The following is a 14,872-nucleotide window of genomic DNA, read 5'->3' as shown; positions in this document are numbered from 1 at the left end:
AAAGTTATTTATCCTCTCTGGGCTTCCATATCCTCATATGGGAGGCAAGAACAGTAATCCCCACCTCAGGTGGTGGTTGAGAATTAAGCAAGGGAAGGGAGTACATGGCAGCACTCAGTAGATGGCAGCTCCCACTACGAAGACAGTCCCAGCCCTTGAACCTCTCACCATCTAATGGAGCGAGGCACATTTAATTAGGCATCAAAGATGCCTGTGATATGTCCTGTGACAGTGGGCTGCAAAGGGGCTGGGGCAGCACAGGGGAAGGTCAACCTACCCCAGCTGGAGAGCATCATTTCAAGAGAGCCTCCCAGAGAAAAGAAGAGGAAGAAATCAGCAGACAGAAGGCACAGCTAAACAAGTCCCAAGCAAAGGCGCACAGGAGAGAGAATGTGGCATGTTCAAGACACTGTAAATGGTCAGCTATGACTAAAATTATGGCTTGAGCTAGAGAATGTGGAGAGACCAGGCTGGAGAAGCAGGTAGTATGTAACAAGGGCATATAGGTTTCCAGCTTCACCACTTCTCAGCTGTATATCCTCCTCCAAGCATCTTCTTTCTGAGTCTCAGTTTCTCCATTTGTAAAGTGATTGTGATTACTATTCTATGTAAAGTGCCTGGCACAGAATATACATTTTTAAAAAGATTTTATTTATTTATTCAAGAGAGACATCGAAGGAGAGGCAGAAACAGGCAGAGGAAGAAGCAGGCTCCCTGTGGGGAGCCGGATGTGGGACCAATCCCAGGACCCTGGAATCATTATCTGAGCCAAAGGCAGACGCTCAACCACTGAGCCCCCCAGGTGCCCCTACATTTTTTAAAAAGTAGCAAGTAGGGATCCCTGGGTGGCTCAGCGGTTTAGCACCTGCCTTTGGCCCAGGGCGCGATCCTAGAGTCCCAGGATCGAGTCCCAGGTTGGGCTCCTGGCATAGAGCCTGCTTCTCCCTCCTCCTGTGTCTCCTCTGCCTCTCTCTCTATGTCTATCATAAATAAATAAGTTAATTAATTAATTAATCAATCTTAAAAAAAGTAGCAAGTATTACTTATCTCTGTTTATCTAGGATGGGCTTGGTTAGGACACACTCATAGGACACACTCATTTTGATTGAATCGATGAAAGGATGAATGATTGGGTGAATTCATTCACTTTACACATATTTAATAGATACCATCCATGTGCCAGACACTGTTCTAGTCACTGGGGATACAGCAGTGAGCATAACATACAAAAAATCTCCGCCCTGGTGGGACTCCCAGTTCATCCATGAAGAAGGAAAAGGATGCCACTTGTGTCTGTGATGGGCCAGGCTACTTCAGAGTCCTGATGACCCAGGTAGCTCTGGGGTTATCTATCCGATGAAAAGCCGATCAACTGACAAAGCAAGTTTCCAAGAGGTCTGGACGTGAGCCCCACCTCTTAACAATAAGAAGGCTTGAGCCCCTCCCTTAATGCTTCTCACTTATCAGCCCCCAACTTCCTGCCGTGATCCAGAGGAACTGGTGAGTTGTGTTGTTGGCAGGAAGAAATGTCGAGAAGGGCTCAGTTCATTCTTGGGTTCTCGGTCTAAAGTGGTGGCAAGAGGAAATAGGAAAGCAGCACGCACACAAAAAGGCTACCGAGAGGGAGATTGGCCTCTGAGAGCTGCCAAGTGATAAGGGAGATAAGGGAGATTTGCCCAACTCAGCAGCCTTGCGCTGCGTGGAGGTTTTATTTCAATAGCAGGATAATCATATTTCACATGTGTGTATCTCTTTACAGAAAGGGTTGGCCTGGGGGTGGATCTCATTTAATCCTCAGAAGGACTACAAGGTAGGAATTAACCCTATTTGATCCCATCTGGCTGCTTTAAATTAACTCTTCCCTCGCCACCGCCTCCCGCCCTGGGGTATAGAACCATACCAAGTTTCAGTTAGAGACCGAAACAAGGAAGACTTTCCTTCATCCCTCTTCCCTCTCCAGCTAACACTCTATTCATCTCCACGCACCGCCCCCCCCCCCCCACCGCAGCCCCATTGCTCTTCTTCCCTTCACTCACTCTCCCCTGGGATCTTCCCCTAAGTGCCCTGAAGTTGTTCTCGGTACCATCACTACCGATGTCCATATGTCCAGTCCAATCAGTCCAATGGATGCCAGTCCGTCCACACCATCACGAGCCTCTAGCAGCATTTGGAGCCAGTCTCTGCCAGTTTCCTCCTATTGAGCCCACTCCTTCTCAGCCTTGCCCTTGCTACCAATGTTTTTTTCTACCAGCCCTCTCTCTCTACATGAACTCACTTTTCATCTTCAAAATCCTGCTGGAGGGACGCCTGGGTGGCTCAGCGGTTGAAGCTGCCTTCCGCACAGGGCATGATCCTGAAGTCATGGGATTGAGTCCCACATCGGGCTCCCCACATGGAGCCTGCTTCTCCCTATGCCTGTGTCTCTGCCTCTCTCTTTCTGTGTCTCTCATGAATGAATAAATAAAATATTTTTTTAAAAAATCCTGCTGGAGCTTCCAATCCATGGGACCTCCCTAACCACAGTGTCCCCACCTCTCACCTTTTTCTTGCTCTTCTCCCCCTCCTCTTGCCTTCTTGGCCACTCTTCCATGGCTTCGGGAAAGCACGGAACATGTTGTGTTGGGACTATTTGTGTGTCCATGTTCCCCAGATTAGGAACAAGTTCAGGATGGATTCAGTGACTTCTCCATGTTTACATTCTTGGTGCCTGGCTCCGGGCCTGGCACATGAGAGATACTTGGGTTTGGAGGTGTTTTGCAAATTCTCAAGAGTCAAACAGCTAGGGAGCTCCTGGCTGGCTCAGCTGGTAAAGCATGCCACTCTTGATTTCAGGGTTATGAGTTCAAGCCCCATGTTGGGCGTGGAGCCTCCTCTAAAAAAATAAAAATAATTTTAAAAAATGGAAAAGAGCCAAATATGTGATAGACCCTCGTCTTCTTACTTTAAAGGAGTCAGTCTCTCTCCCTCAGCACAGAAAAGAACCCCATTGCAAGTATTTAATCCTAAGTGCTTCAACCAGCAAATTATAGAAATCAATAGGCAAGATGGCAGGAAGGATTTCCTTCTTCCCCACAAACAGTGCCTTGCTACCAGGTGTGGAAGGATTGTTTGGTGTTTGTAGCCTTCCTTTTGCAAACTCCAGGATAAGAGAAGAAGGAAGAAAAAAAAAAGAAAACCACCTCCCATTTCTTCCTCCCAGTGGACAGTCACTGCCATCACTTCCTTTTGAGCCAGGAGGCAGGAAGTCTACCCTGGCTCAGGAGACTCCTGATTGGAGGGGTTAGAGAAGGACTTTGCAGCTGGGCCGGCTCTGAATAGGACCACTACCATCCTGAAATAATCCTCCAGAGGAAACTTTCATAAGGTAGCCACAGATACACCTGGAAGGAAGGAAACGCCCCTCTGCACCAGGAATAAACAAGCTTTCTAGGGAGAGGCTCTGAAATCAGACAATGTGTGCATGGCCAATTACAAGCTCAAGTTCCACCCAAATACACACAATCAAAGGCTTTATAAGGCCATCATTACAAGCACGAGGCCCTCCTGCTGTTTGGGCAACATTTTAGTGCTGCAGTGAAGCAAGATAAATGTCATCAAAGCAACAAGGTAAAGACAGACCCATTCGGCAGTGCTTTGTTTTGACCCGATGAGTCACTTCGCCTTGTCATTTCTAACCCTGGGAGGGGGAGAAGGAAATGGAGAGGAAAGAGGGGACTGTGTTGTGCATGTAATTTGTTTCCCCATTTCAGACGGCTTTCTAATGAGCTTTCTCATTAAGGGCTCTGCGAGCCTATGCTTAAAGTTTTCCAGACAAGCAAATGAACAGGAGAGAAATCAGATGGTGTCAGGCCAGCACCTAATGTTTTGTTTTAAAGATAAAATAATGGGGGTGGGGGTGTGAAAGACAACATTGCTATTTTGGAGAAGAGAGATTTGAGAACTCTTGTGTCCAAGATCATTTGAAAATGAATGACACGGTTTTATCCAATTCCTCATGAAAAATACTAATGTTCATCAATTATTAGAATATTAGAGTGGATCTGTGATAGCATTTCTCTATCAACTGGTTCCCATGGAGAGTCGTAATTGTCCTGTGCTATCCTAGCCCTGGGTTCATGTTTCTGGCACGGTACTCATTACACTGCATCAGAGGTAATGTCCCCTCTAAGCCCCGACCCTGGTGGGGTCAGCACTCAGGCTTTCCTAGCTTCCTTTATATTTCCACAGCCTAACACAGTGTCCAGACACATAGGAGACACTCAATAAATGTGGTTTTACCATTTAACTGAATTCATTAGGTGCTATTAGTACATGAAAAAGCACATAAAATAATGAGACTTGAGTATTAGATTGCAAATCATCAGAGTGATTTATCACCTTTCAAAGTTCAACAAACATTTTAATGTGCTAACAATCCCTAATTAAAGCAGCAGCCTTTAATTGGGAAATTATTAAGCAGGAGGAAATACTGATGGGGACTCAGATACAATTTTTCAAAAAATAGTCTACTGGGGAGCGCCTGGGTGGTTCAATCAGTGAAATGTTTGCTTCGGCCCAGGTCATGATCCCAGGGTCCTGGGACCAAGGCCTGAGTCCAGCTCCCTGCTCAGCGGAGAACCTGCTTCTCCCTCTCCCCCTACTCCTCCCCCTGCTTGTGCTGGCTTATGCACTTTCTCTCTCTCTCTCTCTCTCTCTCTCTCTCTCTCTTCTCTCTCTCTCAAATCAATAAAATCTTTTTTTTAATCAATAAAATCTTTATAAAAAATTGTCTACTGGATTTCTGAGCATCAATTAGCTCTTTTTACAATGGAGAAAAGGATGAGGTTGTTGCTTTATCTTTCTAGCATATTGGCTTAACAGGACAGAACACACAAAAGTAAATTCTAGCAGTTGCCTATGCTTGAACCAGTTGTCCAGCAATCCTTCTCTCTGCTTGTATGGCATAAGGAATACCTCACTTGTGTTGATTCCAGGGACTTTCACAAATATACGGGAACAGTCAAACATAGAGTTGGCCCTGGAACATGTGCTCAATAGAAACCAGGTGCCCATGGCCAGCAAAGGCACAAGAAGAAAAGAGGGGCGTCCTTTCTCTTGATTGGAGAATAGACATCAAGAGAAAGTAACAGTCCTTTTTAAAACATTTACTCAATGGTCCAGCTAAAAATGCTGCTTGCTGCTCTTGTGTGTCCCAGACCGTACTTTATACCAGATCTAGGCCACCTCTGAGTCTCTCTCTTTCTCACTGAGGTCCACACTTGACCTGTGAGCAAGGATCACGGGATCCATCCCTATAAGCAAAAGAATGACATTGGGTGTCCTCAGACTGCATATCTGGAACATTTTCTCTAATGGGCATCACCTAGTTGATATTTTGCAGTGTGATCTGAAGACTGTGCATCAGATCCTTAAAAATGCTGATTAAGAGGATCGGTCTCCCCGATGGCTTGGCATCCTGGTGTCTCTAGTGTTATCAGCTCCCACCATGATTCTGCTTCCTGCTGAAGTTCAAGAGCCTCTGGTCCTGGCTGCTGACCTAGTGGTGCCTTGGATCGCTAGAGGGCACCCTGGAACAACATTTTTCCCAGGCTGTGGGCTCTCAGCTTCTGCCAACCGACCAGGGCTGCACATAGTTCTGGGTTACAATTTCCAAGCCCATCCTGGAAGCACAGTTTCCTTTAAGAAACTTTTCCCAATTGCCACATCACCAAATACATTGACCATGCATTTCCACGGCGGGACTGTAACAAACACAACATGTAAAGAAAAATGCGACTTCAAGTCATCCTATGTTTACTCATTAAATATTTAAAATTGGGCAGCCCGGGGGAGGGGGGGGGGTGAGGGAAGCTCAGCAGTTTAGCACCGCCTTCAGCCCAGGGTGGCGTGATCCTGGAGACCCAGGATCGAATCCCACGTCGGACTCCCTGCATGGAGCCTGCTTCTCCCTCTGCCTGTGTCTCTGCCTCTCTCTCTGTCTGTGTCTCTCGTGAATAAATAAATAAAATATAAAAATAAATAAATATTTAAAATTGTGTACCACACTGGGTACTAAAGAAGGGATTGATAAAAGAAGACATTCTTTCTACTCTCGAGAAAAATGTGGGAAAGATAAGGCATACATATGAAATCACTTAAGATATAACTAATATTAAATTAATTTTCAGGGACGCCTGGGTGGCTCAGCGGTTGAGCACCTGCCTTTGGCTCAGGGTGTGATCCCGGAGTCCCGGAATCGAGTCCCATATCGGGCTCCCTGCATGGAGCCTGCTTCTCTCTCTGCCTGTGTCTCTGCCTCTCTCTCCATCTCTCATGAATAATAAAATCTTTTTTAAAAATTAATTAACTAATTTTCAAATTAAAAAATATATAACCAATAACTAACTCTGAGACAAGTGTCAGTCTAGACACAAACAAATTGCTCCATGAGGGGCCCTAAGCTGACTGGGATAACTGGGGAAAACCAAGAATCTTTGGGAAGGAATTGAGGAAAAGGTGGGATGAGAAAGAAGGAAGAAGGGAGGGCAGGCCAGCTCAACTGCACCATGTCTGTCTAATTCAGGGCCTTTCCTTGTGTCTCAGCAGGGACTTAACTCAAATAAACATGGTAAATGCAAACATGGGAAGGACCACTGGACCTTCTGTTGTCATACTGGCATAATGCCCATGTGTTCAACAAACACTTGTAGAGCACTACCGTGTGCCAGGCACTGGCCGTGCCCTGGGAAAACAACGGTGGGCAAGACAGATGACTTCGTGCTGCCTTCGGGTGTTTACAATCCAGTTAGGAGAGACAGACAAACGTGTAATTACAAAGTAGTGTGTAAGTAATCAGTTAAGTAGGAGGTCTGTGGAAGCTCATAGAGAAACCTCATCCAGAGTGGGGGGGCGGGGGGGTGAAGGACGGCTCCCCTGGGGTAGAAATGTTCAATACAAGTTTGCAAAAACTTGCCGATGAGTTAGGAGCAGCAAGAAGAGGCGTGTTTGGAAGTTGGGGAAGAGAGGAAGCAGACCACATTTGAGGAACTGAAAGAAATTCAGTGGAACTGGTGGAGTGGTGGGGTAAGGGGGCGGGGTGAGGTGGGGCACAGGGCAAGCAGGGCCAGCTCCCGTAGAGCCTTGTAAATCCTCTTGGGACATCCCTCAGGGTTACCCTAAGGACTCTGGGGAGCAATTGAAAGGTTGTGAGCAGGCTTAGTGCTGTGACCAGCTCTGCCTCTGCCAGCCAGGGTCAGGGCTACCTCAGTATATTAATAAGCCAGCAAAGCCGGAGGTATCCGCCTCTTTCTTCAATTGGAACTTTCTCGTTTCCTTCCTCCATCCTCAATCACTGGCTTCCCAGGAAACGCTTTAAACACAGAGGTCTCTTTTTAAGTGGGCCTCACATGCCAGCTGACAAAGGAGGCAGAAAAGCCCCAGAGATGTGGCTGTCACAAACCCATCGGTCCCTCTGGCGTGCACTAGGATCCTCACAAAAGGCAATTTCTGGCAAAGAGGGGAGGGGGCAGGGCCACCCCTGGATGGAGAGGAGGAGCCACCTGAACCCCTTGCCCCTAGGTTGGAGGCCCTCAGCACCGCCACCAAACCAGTTCAAGGCAATCCAGAGGGGAAGCTACAGACCTGTGAACTGATGCACAAAACTGACAGGAACAGTCCAAAGAGAGGCCTTATCTAGCCGGGTAACTGCTGTTTTATTGCTCTTATTACTGACTTACTTTCACTTGGCCCACACATCAAACCGCAGGCTTCTGAATCAGGCCTCCCATCCTTATCTACCTGGTAGCCGAGAGGCAGGTGAAGGCAATAAACCCACAGGCCCAAAAGAAGCAGAATACTAATGCAGCTGATTGAGCCTTCCAATTAAAGCCGAGCTCCACGACTCCACGACTGTTTGCCTAGAGCTTCATCAGAGAGGCACTCCTTTTCTTTGCTACGAGCTCCACCCTCGGCAGGTCCCAGGCGCCCTGAGCCCTCTCCTCATGTCCTAAAATGGAGGCCTTGTGGAGAACAGGCCTTCGAGTAACACAGTTCCTCAATTCCGGCCTCCGCGGAGACAGCAGGCCTCATGCCCAGTTTCCTTTGCTTCAGAGCAAGGAAGGGTCTATGTGCAGCGCCTGGAGCCTTGGGCACAAAAATAGAATATTTGAGCGTTTCGATTTTCCTTTCCTGACAGTGGACACGCTCAGGAAGAGGCACTTCAACGAGATTGTTTTTTTTTTTTTTTTTTTCTGTGTTTTTCAAAAAACACATTCAATGGGAAGGAGCAAAGTTGTGGAGAGAAGACTTGTCAGCCTTATCCTTTTCCTTCCCCAGACAGGCTCAGGTGAGGCGGACCTTCCCCCTTCACTGCCTTCTCTGCTGCCACCCGCTTCCTCTCCCGCCCCCTAGCTTCCAGACTCTTTGCACGGCCCCCCACTAAGTCCTATAAGCACCCCCTCACTTCGGTTGTTGGGCTCATAACTGAGACTTCCCACACAGTGATACGAAGAGACATATGATTCAAGCATCCCCATTCCAGAAATATTATTATAGTCTCAGGAAAAAAATAGGGGCCTGCTCAATGTCTGTCACCTGAAATAAACTCCCTGTTCCTTCCCTATTGCTCCTGCAGATGCTCAGTTCTAAAGATCAGTCCCGTTTATTTGGCCACCCTCGAGGCTCCTAACCCCAGCTAGTGGCTGAGGGAGAGGGAGGAGGGAAGGGGCCCTCTGAAGTTGGTCACCTCAGGGTATGTGGAGCACATGCCTGTCACGTGGATGTAAAATGTGCCGCTAACCTCTGCGGCTCCCTAGAGAATCCACAGTTTGTGTCTCTTTGCAGAGCTCAGAACAGCCTGTATGTTCTCCTCTCTCTGTTGTGTGCCTGGCGCTTCCCCAATGAGATATCTCCTGGAAAAGCTTTTCCGGTGAGGGGTGGGGAGCTTTTGTTCTCTGGGAAATGTGGTGCCGCTAATTAAGAGCATTGTCCCAGGACGGGGGAGGTTCTAGAGACTGCTTCCAACTGGGGGTGAGTGCTGCTCTGCTGTCTCTAACCACTGTTGGGATGTTCTTGATCTTTCTGCCCGGCGGCGGGGCTAACCGTTCTGAGGGGAGATTGTGACACAGCCCAATAAAATAAAAATAGATCTGTGAAGTGCGATCTCTCTCTTTTTTCTTAACATTTTCTCTGTGGTAAATGGAGATTCTATTACTAACTCATTTCAGAGAAGGACTCTCCAACAGTTTGGCTTTTGACCCCTACCCACCTCATAGGAGCTGGAGGTCACAGGACTAATGACATATTCTGTTTCACCCCCATTTCTCATGTAACAACACAGAGGCCTGCAGCTAAAGTGAAATTTCTAGCAGCTATTTAAAAAAAAAGTTTTAATTGAAATATAGTTAACTCCAGCAACTATTTTTGATTTAGCTGTTGGTTGTCAGCATAGAAGTAGTTCAACAGCTCTGAGTTCTTGATTTGAAAACCGGGAGTAGCATATTTTATGGTATCCTACCCTGCACTGCAAAGTTTAAAAATATCACATAAGCTCTGATTGTCCTCACAGTGGCAAATACAATTAGGATCAAACTCTGTGGAGGCAGCACTCTGCAAGGTAGATCACATTCCTGGTTTGCTCTCTCAGGATTTGAGAATCTTCATACATTAAGTACTACAAATATTTATCAAGCATTTACTATGTACGAAGTAGTGTTTTGAGTGCTTGGGCTGTACTAGGAAACAAACAGATTCCTGCCCTCATGGGGCTTATTGATATTCTCCCTAGAGAAGGTAATAAACAAAATACAATAAATAGATTATGTGATATATTGAAAGGTGATAAGTGCTTTGGGAGAAAAAAACTGGATCAGAGTAAAGAGCACTGGGGAGAGTTGGGGTGAGGGGCTGTGATAGGGTGGCCACGGTATTCAGAAGCTGGCCATTGAGAAGGTGATTGTTGGACAACTCAGAGGAGGTGATAGAGTTAGCCCTGTGGATGTCTATGGAAGAGAGGAGAGCCAGTGCAAAGGACCTGAAGTGAGACCATGCCTAGAACAGCAGAGGCCACCGTGGCTAAAGTAGGATAGTATAGGAGGAGAGGGCAGACAAGTGGCAGGTTCTAGGTCCAAAGAGCCCCAAATGCCATGCTAAATTGATTTTGCCTTTTACTCTGAATGAAAGGAGGAGTAAACCACAGGAAGTTTTTGAGGCAAGGAATGAAATGTTAGGCTTAACATTTTAACAGATTCACCCTGGCTGCTATATAGGAATAAAAGACTATATCAGAGGGATGTCTGGGTGGTTCCGTGGTTGAGTGTCTGCCTTAGGCTCAGGGTGTGGTCCCAGAGTCCAGGGATCAAGTTCAGCATCAGGCTCTCCTGGAGGAGCCTGCTTCTCCCTCTTCTGTGTCTCTCATAAATAAATAAAAATCTTTAAAAAAAAAAAAAAAAAGACTATATTAGTGGGACCCCTGGATGGCTCAGTTAGTTGGTTAAACATCTGCCTTCGGCTCAGGTCATGATTCCCTGCTCCCCCCTCCCAACCCCCACCCCCTTCCTGGGATAGAACCTGCTCCCTGCTCAGTGGGGAGTCTGATTCTCCCTCTTCCTCTGACCCCACCCCCTTCATGTTCTCTCTCTCTCAAATAAATAAATAAATAAACAATCTTTTTTTAGAAAAAGACTATATTAGAGTATCAGCAAAAGTGATGAGCCCTAAGTATAGAAATATATATATTTTTTTCTCTGAATATATTTTGAAAGTAGAGACAACAAGATTTGCTGATAGATGGGACATGGGGTATGAGAATAAAAGTTAAGTCAAGGATGAGGCCAAGGCCTGTGGCCTAAGCGGCTGGCAGAAGGAACTAAGCATTACCTGAGAAAGGAAAGGCTTTACCAGGGTTACCGGGGGCCCATTTGATGTAAATAACATTTTCTGTGGTTCTCCTCCAAGCGTGCTCATCACAATCACATGGTGGCAACTTCGCCAATTATACTTACCCCAAGCCCCAAAGATTCAACCTTAGTAGATTTGGAGTGAGGTCCAAGAGTCTATATTTGATGTACACTTTGAGAATCACAGAATTGTAAAGTAGTATTTGGTGCCAGGATGCCCAGGTGGCTCAATGGTTGGGTGCCTGCCTTCAGCCCAGGGCCTGATCCTGGAGACCCCGGAATCAAGTCCCGCATCGGGCTCCCTGCATGGAGCCTGCTTCTCCCTCTGCCTGTGTCTCTACCTCTCTCTCTGTGTGTCTCTAATGAATGAATAAATAAAATCTTAAAAATAATAATAATATTTGCTGCAGTTCTGCATTTAATTTGGAACTTCAGAATAAACAAGTAAAAGGGTTCATAGACCATTTTCTCATTGGCTGGGATGAACTAGGTACCACAGGTCGGTCCTTCCTTTTAAAATTTATTCAGGATGACTTCCTTTCGGCCGGAACCGCTATCTTCCAGTAATTCGCCAAAATGACCAACACAAAGGGAAAGAGGAGAGGTACCTGCTGTATGTTCTCTAGGCCTTTTAGAAAACATAAGAGTTGTTCCTTTGGCCACATACATGCAAATCTATAAGAAAGGTGATATTGTGGACATCAAGGGAATGGGCACTGTTCAAAAAGGAATGCCCCACAAATGTTACCATGGCAAAACTGGAAGAGTCTACAGTGTTACTCAGCATGCTGTTGGCATTGTTGTAAACAAACAAGTTAAGGACAAGATTCTTGCCAAGAGAATTAATGTCCACATTGAGCATATTAAACACTCAAAGAGCTGAGATAGCTTCCTGAAGCGTGTGAAGGAAAATGATCAGAAAAAGAAGGAAGCCAAAGAGAAAGGTACTTGGGTCCAACTGAAGCACCAGCCTGCCCCACCCAGAGAAGCACACTCTGTGAGAACCAACGGAAAGGAGCCTGAACTGCTGGGACCCATTCCCTATGAATTCATGGCATGATAACTGTAAAGAAAATAAAAGACCTCAGGATTGTTAAAATATATATATATATATTCAGGATGAACTACATAGAGTTTATGAAACAGTTAAAGCTTAAGCACAGAAAAATGATAAATGATATGGGATGAAAACCAGGTCCAGCTCCAATCTCTGTCACTAGAGAATTGGTTATGGGACAGTCGTGTCTTGAATAGGTTCCTCTGATGCTCTCCTCATGGGGGATATATAAACAGGAAGCCAAGCACCATCCATCCTGCAGTGACCATGAGGAGACACAGGAAGGTAAGCCTCCAGTGTGGCAAAAAAAAACTGGAAGGCAAAAAGTATCTCCAGGGAGGTTTAAGGGATGATTAATAAGGGGCATTTTAATTGCACTACTGGGCATCTACCCCAAAGATACAGATGTAGTGAAACAATGGAACACCTGCACCCCAATGTTCATAGCGGCAATGTCCATAATAGCCAAACTGTGGAAGGAGCCACGATGTGTTTTGACAGATGAATGGATAAAGAAGATGTGATACACATACGCGCACACACACACACACACACACACACAATGGACTATTACTCAGCCATCAGAAAGGACGAACACCTACCATTTGCTTCAACATGGATGGAACTGGTGGGTATTATGCTGAGTAAAATAAGTCAATCAGGGAAGTCAATGGTCTCACTTATATGAGGAATATAACAAATAGTGAAAGGGACTCTAAGGGAAAGGAGGGAGACTGGGGAAAACTGGAGAGGAAGACAAATCATGAGAGATTCCTAACTCTGGGAAACAAACAGAGTTGCAGAAGGGGAGGAGGATGGGGGGATGAGGTGACTGGGTGGTGGGCACTAAGGAGGGCACATGATGAGATGCGCACTGGGTGTTCTATATGTTGGCAAATTGAATTTAAATAAAACATTTTTAAAAAATAAAGGGGCATTTTGATATCGTCCGTCCCCTCAGGCACTATCTATAAACACTAATGGCAAAGGTTACAGATCCCAGTTTCTAGATTTAAAAACTGGGGACTCAGGCGGCCAAGTTCACATGCTTACACTTAACCAACAATCCAATGATAAACTGGGCCTCCAAGCGACAAATCAAAGGCCAGCTTTGCAGGTTCCCAGGGCTGTCAGCCTTTCCTCGTCATAATCGGTTCCACCAAGAGTTGGAATCCCTCAATGAAAGGAAAAGTTGCATAATGAAGCAGCATTCAACGGGGACCTTCTATTCAGCCTGACGCCCAGTCCTCCTGGATCATTTTCTCCAGCTCTTTATTCCTGTGCGGTGGGGGTGGGAACACTGGAGACAAAACGGCAGCTACTTACTCAATTTTGCTGCTCCCAGCGTGTCTGACTCACACCTGCTGACAGGAATGAGGCTCAGCGTCTTCATTCCCCGCGGAGCTGGAGGTGGATTTTAACTTGCCCTTGCCTTCCCCCAGGAAGACTGTCAGCTCGGTTCTGGTTTCAAAACAAAAAAAACAAAAACAAAAGGAAAGAAACAAAGCGACTCCACAAACCTTTATTACTCAGCAGGTCACTAGAGGCGGAGAGGGAGCAGCTCGGTCCTTAGTCTCACGTGGAGGAACCAGTGCTGGCAGTTGAAAGGCCACCTTTTGACTTGTAAAACAGCAGCTAAATTGGCCACAGAGGCGCTTTCTTATGCAACGAGGAATGAGGGGCTCCCCTTTCTGTATTCAACTTTCACGCTGAAAATATTCTTTTCACTGGGGGGAATGTCCATTTGGTGACATTTATTGCGGAGGACTGCTCATCGTTGGGTGCAATTGAGCATTCATTTGACCTGAAAAATAATGCTCACGTCCGAGCAGAGTACAGAACAAATGACTGTGACTCGCTATTCTTAGCGCCAGTAGCTGCGATTGCGGGTTGCTACTTTGTTTTCCCATCAGTGCAGATAGGCTGGTACTTAGGCTTAGCGGGCCCCCCCGCCCCAGACAGTCTGGAGGACTCCCAGCCGCTGCTAAGACGGCTGGCCCAGGAGTTAGGGCTGCGCAGGTCGGTCTTGCAGAGAGCAGAGGTGCCTGTCACGTGCGGATGAAACTCCTAACCTGGTTTTCCTTAGTATGTTGCTCTAGGACACTGAGACCATTTGGCAAAGGGGCACTGCCTGTGGGATCTGTTCAGATTTAGCCGATCCTGGAAACTAACTTTCTCTGGATCCAGGACTCAGGTAATTTCCCCACTGCATTGGAATATTTGACCTTTACTTGCACACTCCTTAAGTGGCTAGTGATTGTGCTTTTTTGCCTCTCTCCTAGAGTTGCTTTGGGATATTGAGAAGGGGGGCACAATTCAAGAGCAAATTGCTCTGATTAATCGTATATTTATAGTTCAGTCTATCAAGGTCATTTCCCTAGATGCTAGCCTTTCTTTATGAAGACAGAAATACTGTGTCAGTGTCTGTCTATCCCTAGGAGAGGCGGGAGGCCAATGAGGAAGGCAAGCAGTTATGAGTGGGATGAATATTTATTTATTTACATGTATGTGTATATTTGACAGCTTGGTGCCACACGTGTATCTGGTTCGGCTTTTTCTCACTCTGAAACTTCTCATAGGTCACCTCAGCTCCCCTCAGCTAGACTATTTTTTGGGGAAACAAACCTACCCCATTAAACAATTTTATTCTCTTTCTGTCTCACCCCTGACCGAACTAAGCATCTGGTGGCACTACTTTTTAAAAATTGACTTTTATGGGCACTTGGGTGGCTCAGTTGGTTAAGCGTCTGCCTTCAGCTCAGGTCATAATCTCAGGGTCCTGAAATCATGCCCCACTTTGGGCTCCCTGCTCAGTGGGGAGTCTGCTTCTCCCTCTCCCTCTCCCTCTCTCTCTCTGATCCGCCCCACCCACTCTAGCTAGTGCTCTCTCTCTCACTCCCTCAAATAAATAAATAAAATATTTAAATAAATAAAAATAAAA

General features: G+C 46.2%; 1 protein-coding gene across 1 annotated transcript in view; it reads right to left on the bottom strand.

The window, feature by feature from the left end:
* LOC112648551 (quinone oxidoreductase-like protein 2) overlaps positions 1-13,408 on the bottom strand; it is a 46,837-nt gene extending 33,429 nt beyond the window's left edge. The window contains exon 1 of the mRNA XM_049112207.1: positions 13,258-13,408. The gene's annotated coding sequence lies outside the window, so the exon portion shown is untranslated. The remainder of the gene's footprint in view (positions 1-13,257) is intronic.
* Between the last annotated feature and the right edge of the window lie 1,464 nt (positions 13,409-14,872).

The sequence above is a fragment of the Canis lupus genome, chromosome 7 (assembly GCF_003254725.2).
Source record: "Canis lupus dingo isolate Sandy chromosome 7, ASM325472v2, whole genome shotgun sequence".
Lineage (NCBI taxonomy): Eukaryota > Metazoa > Chordata > Mammalia > Carnivora > Canidae > Canis > Canis lupus.
The sequence above is the reverse complement of the archived record's forward strand: the minus strand, read 5'-3'. Positions and strand labels throughout refer to the sequence as shown.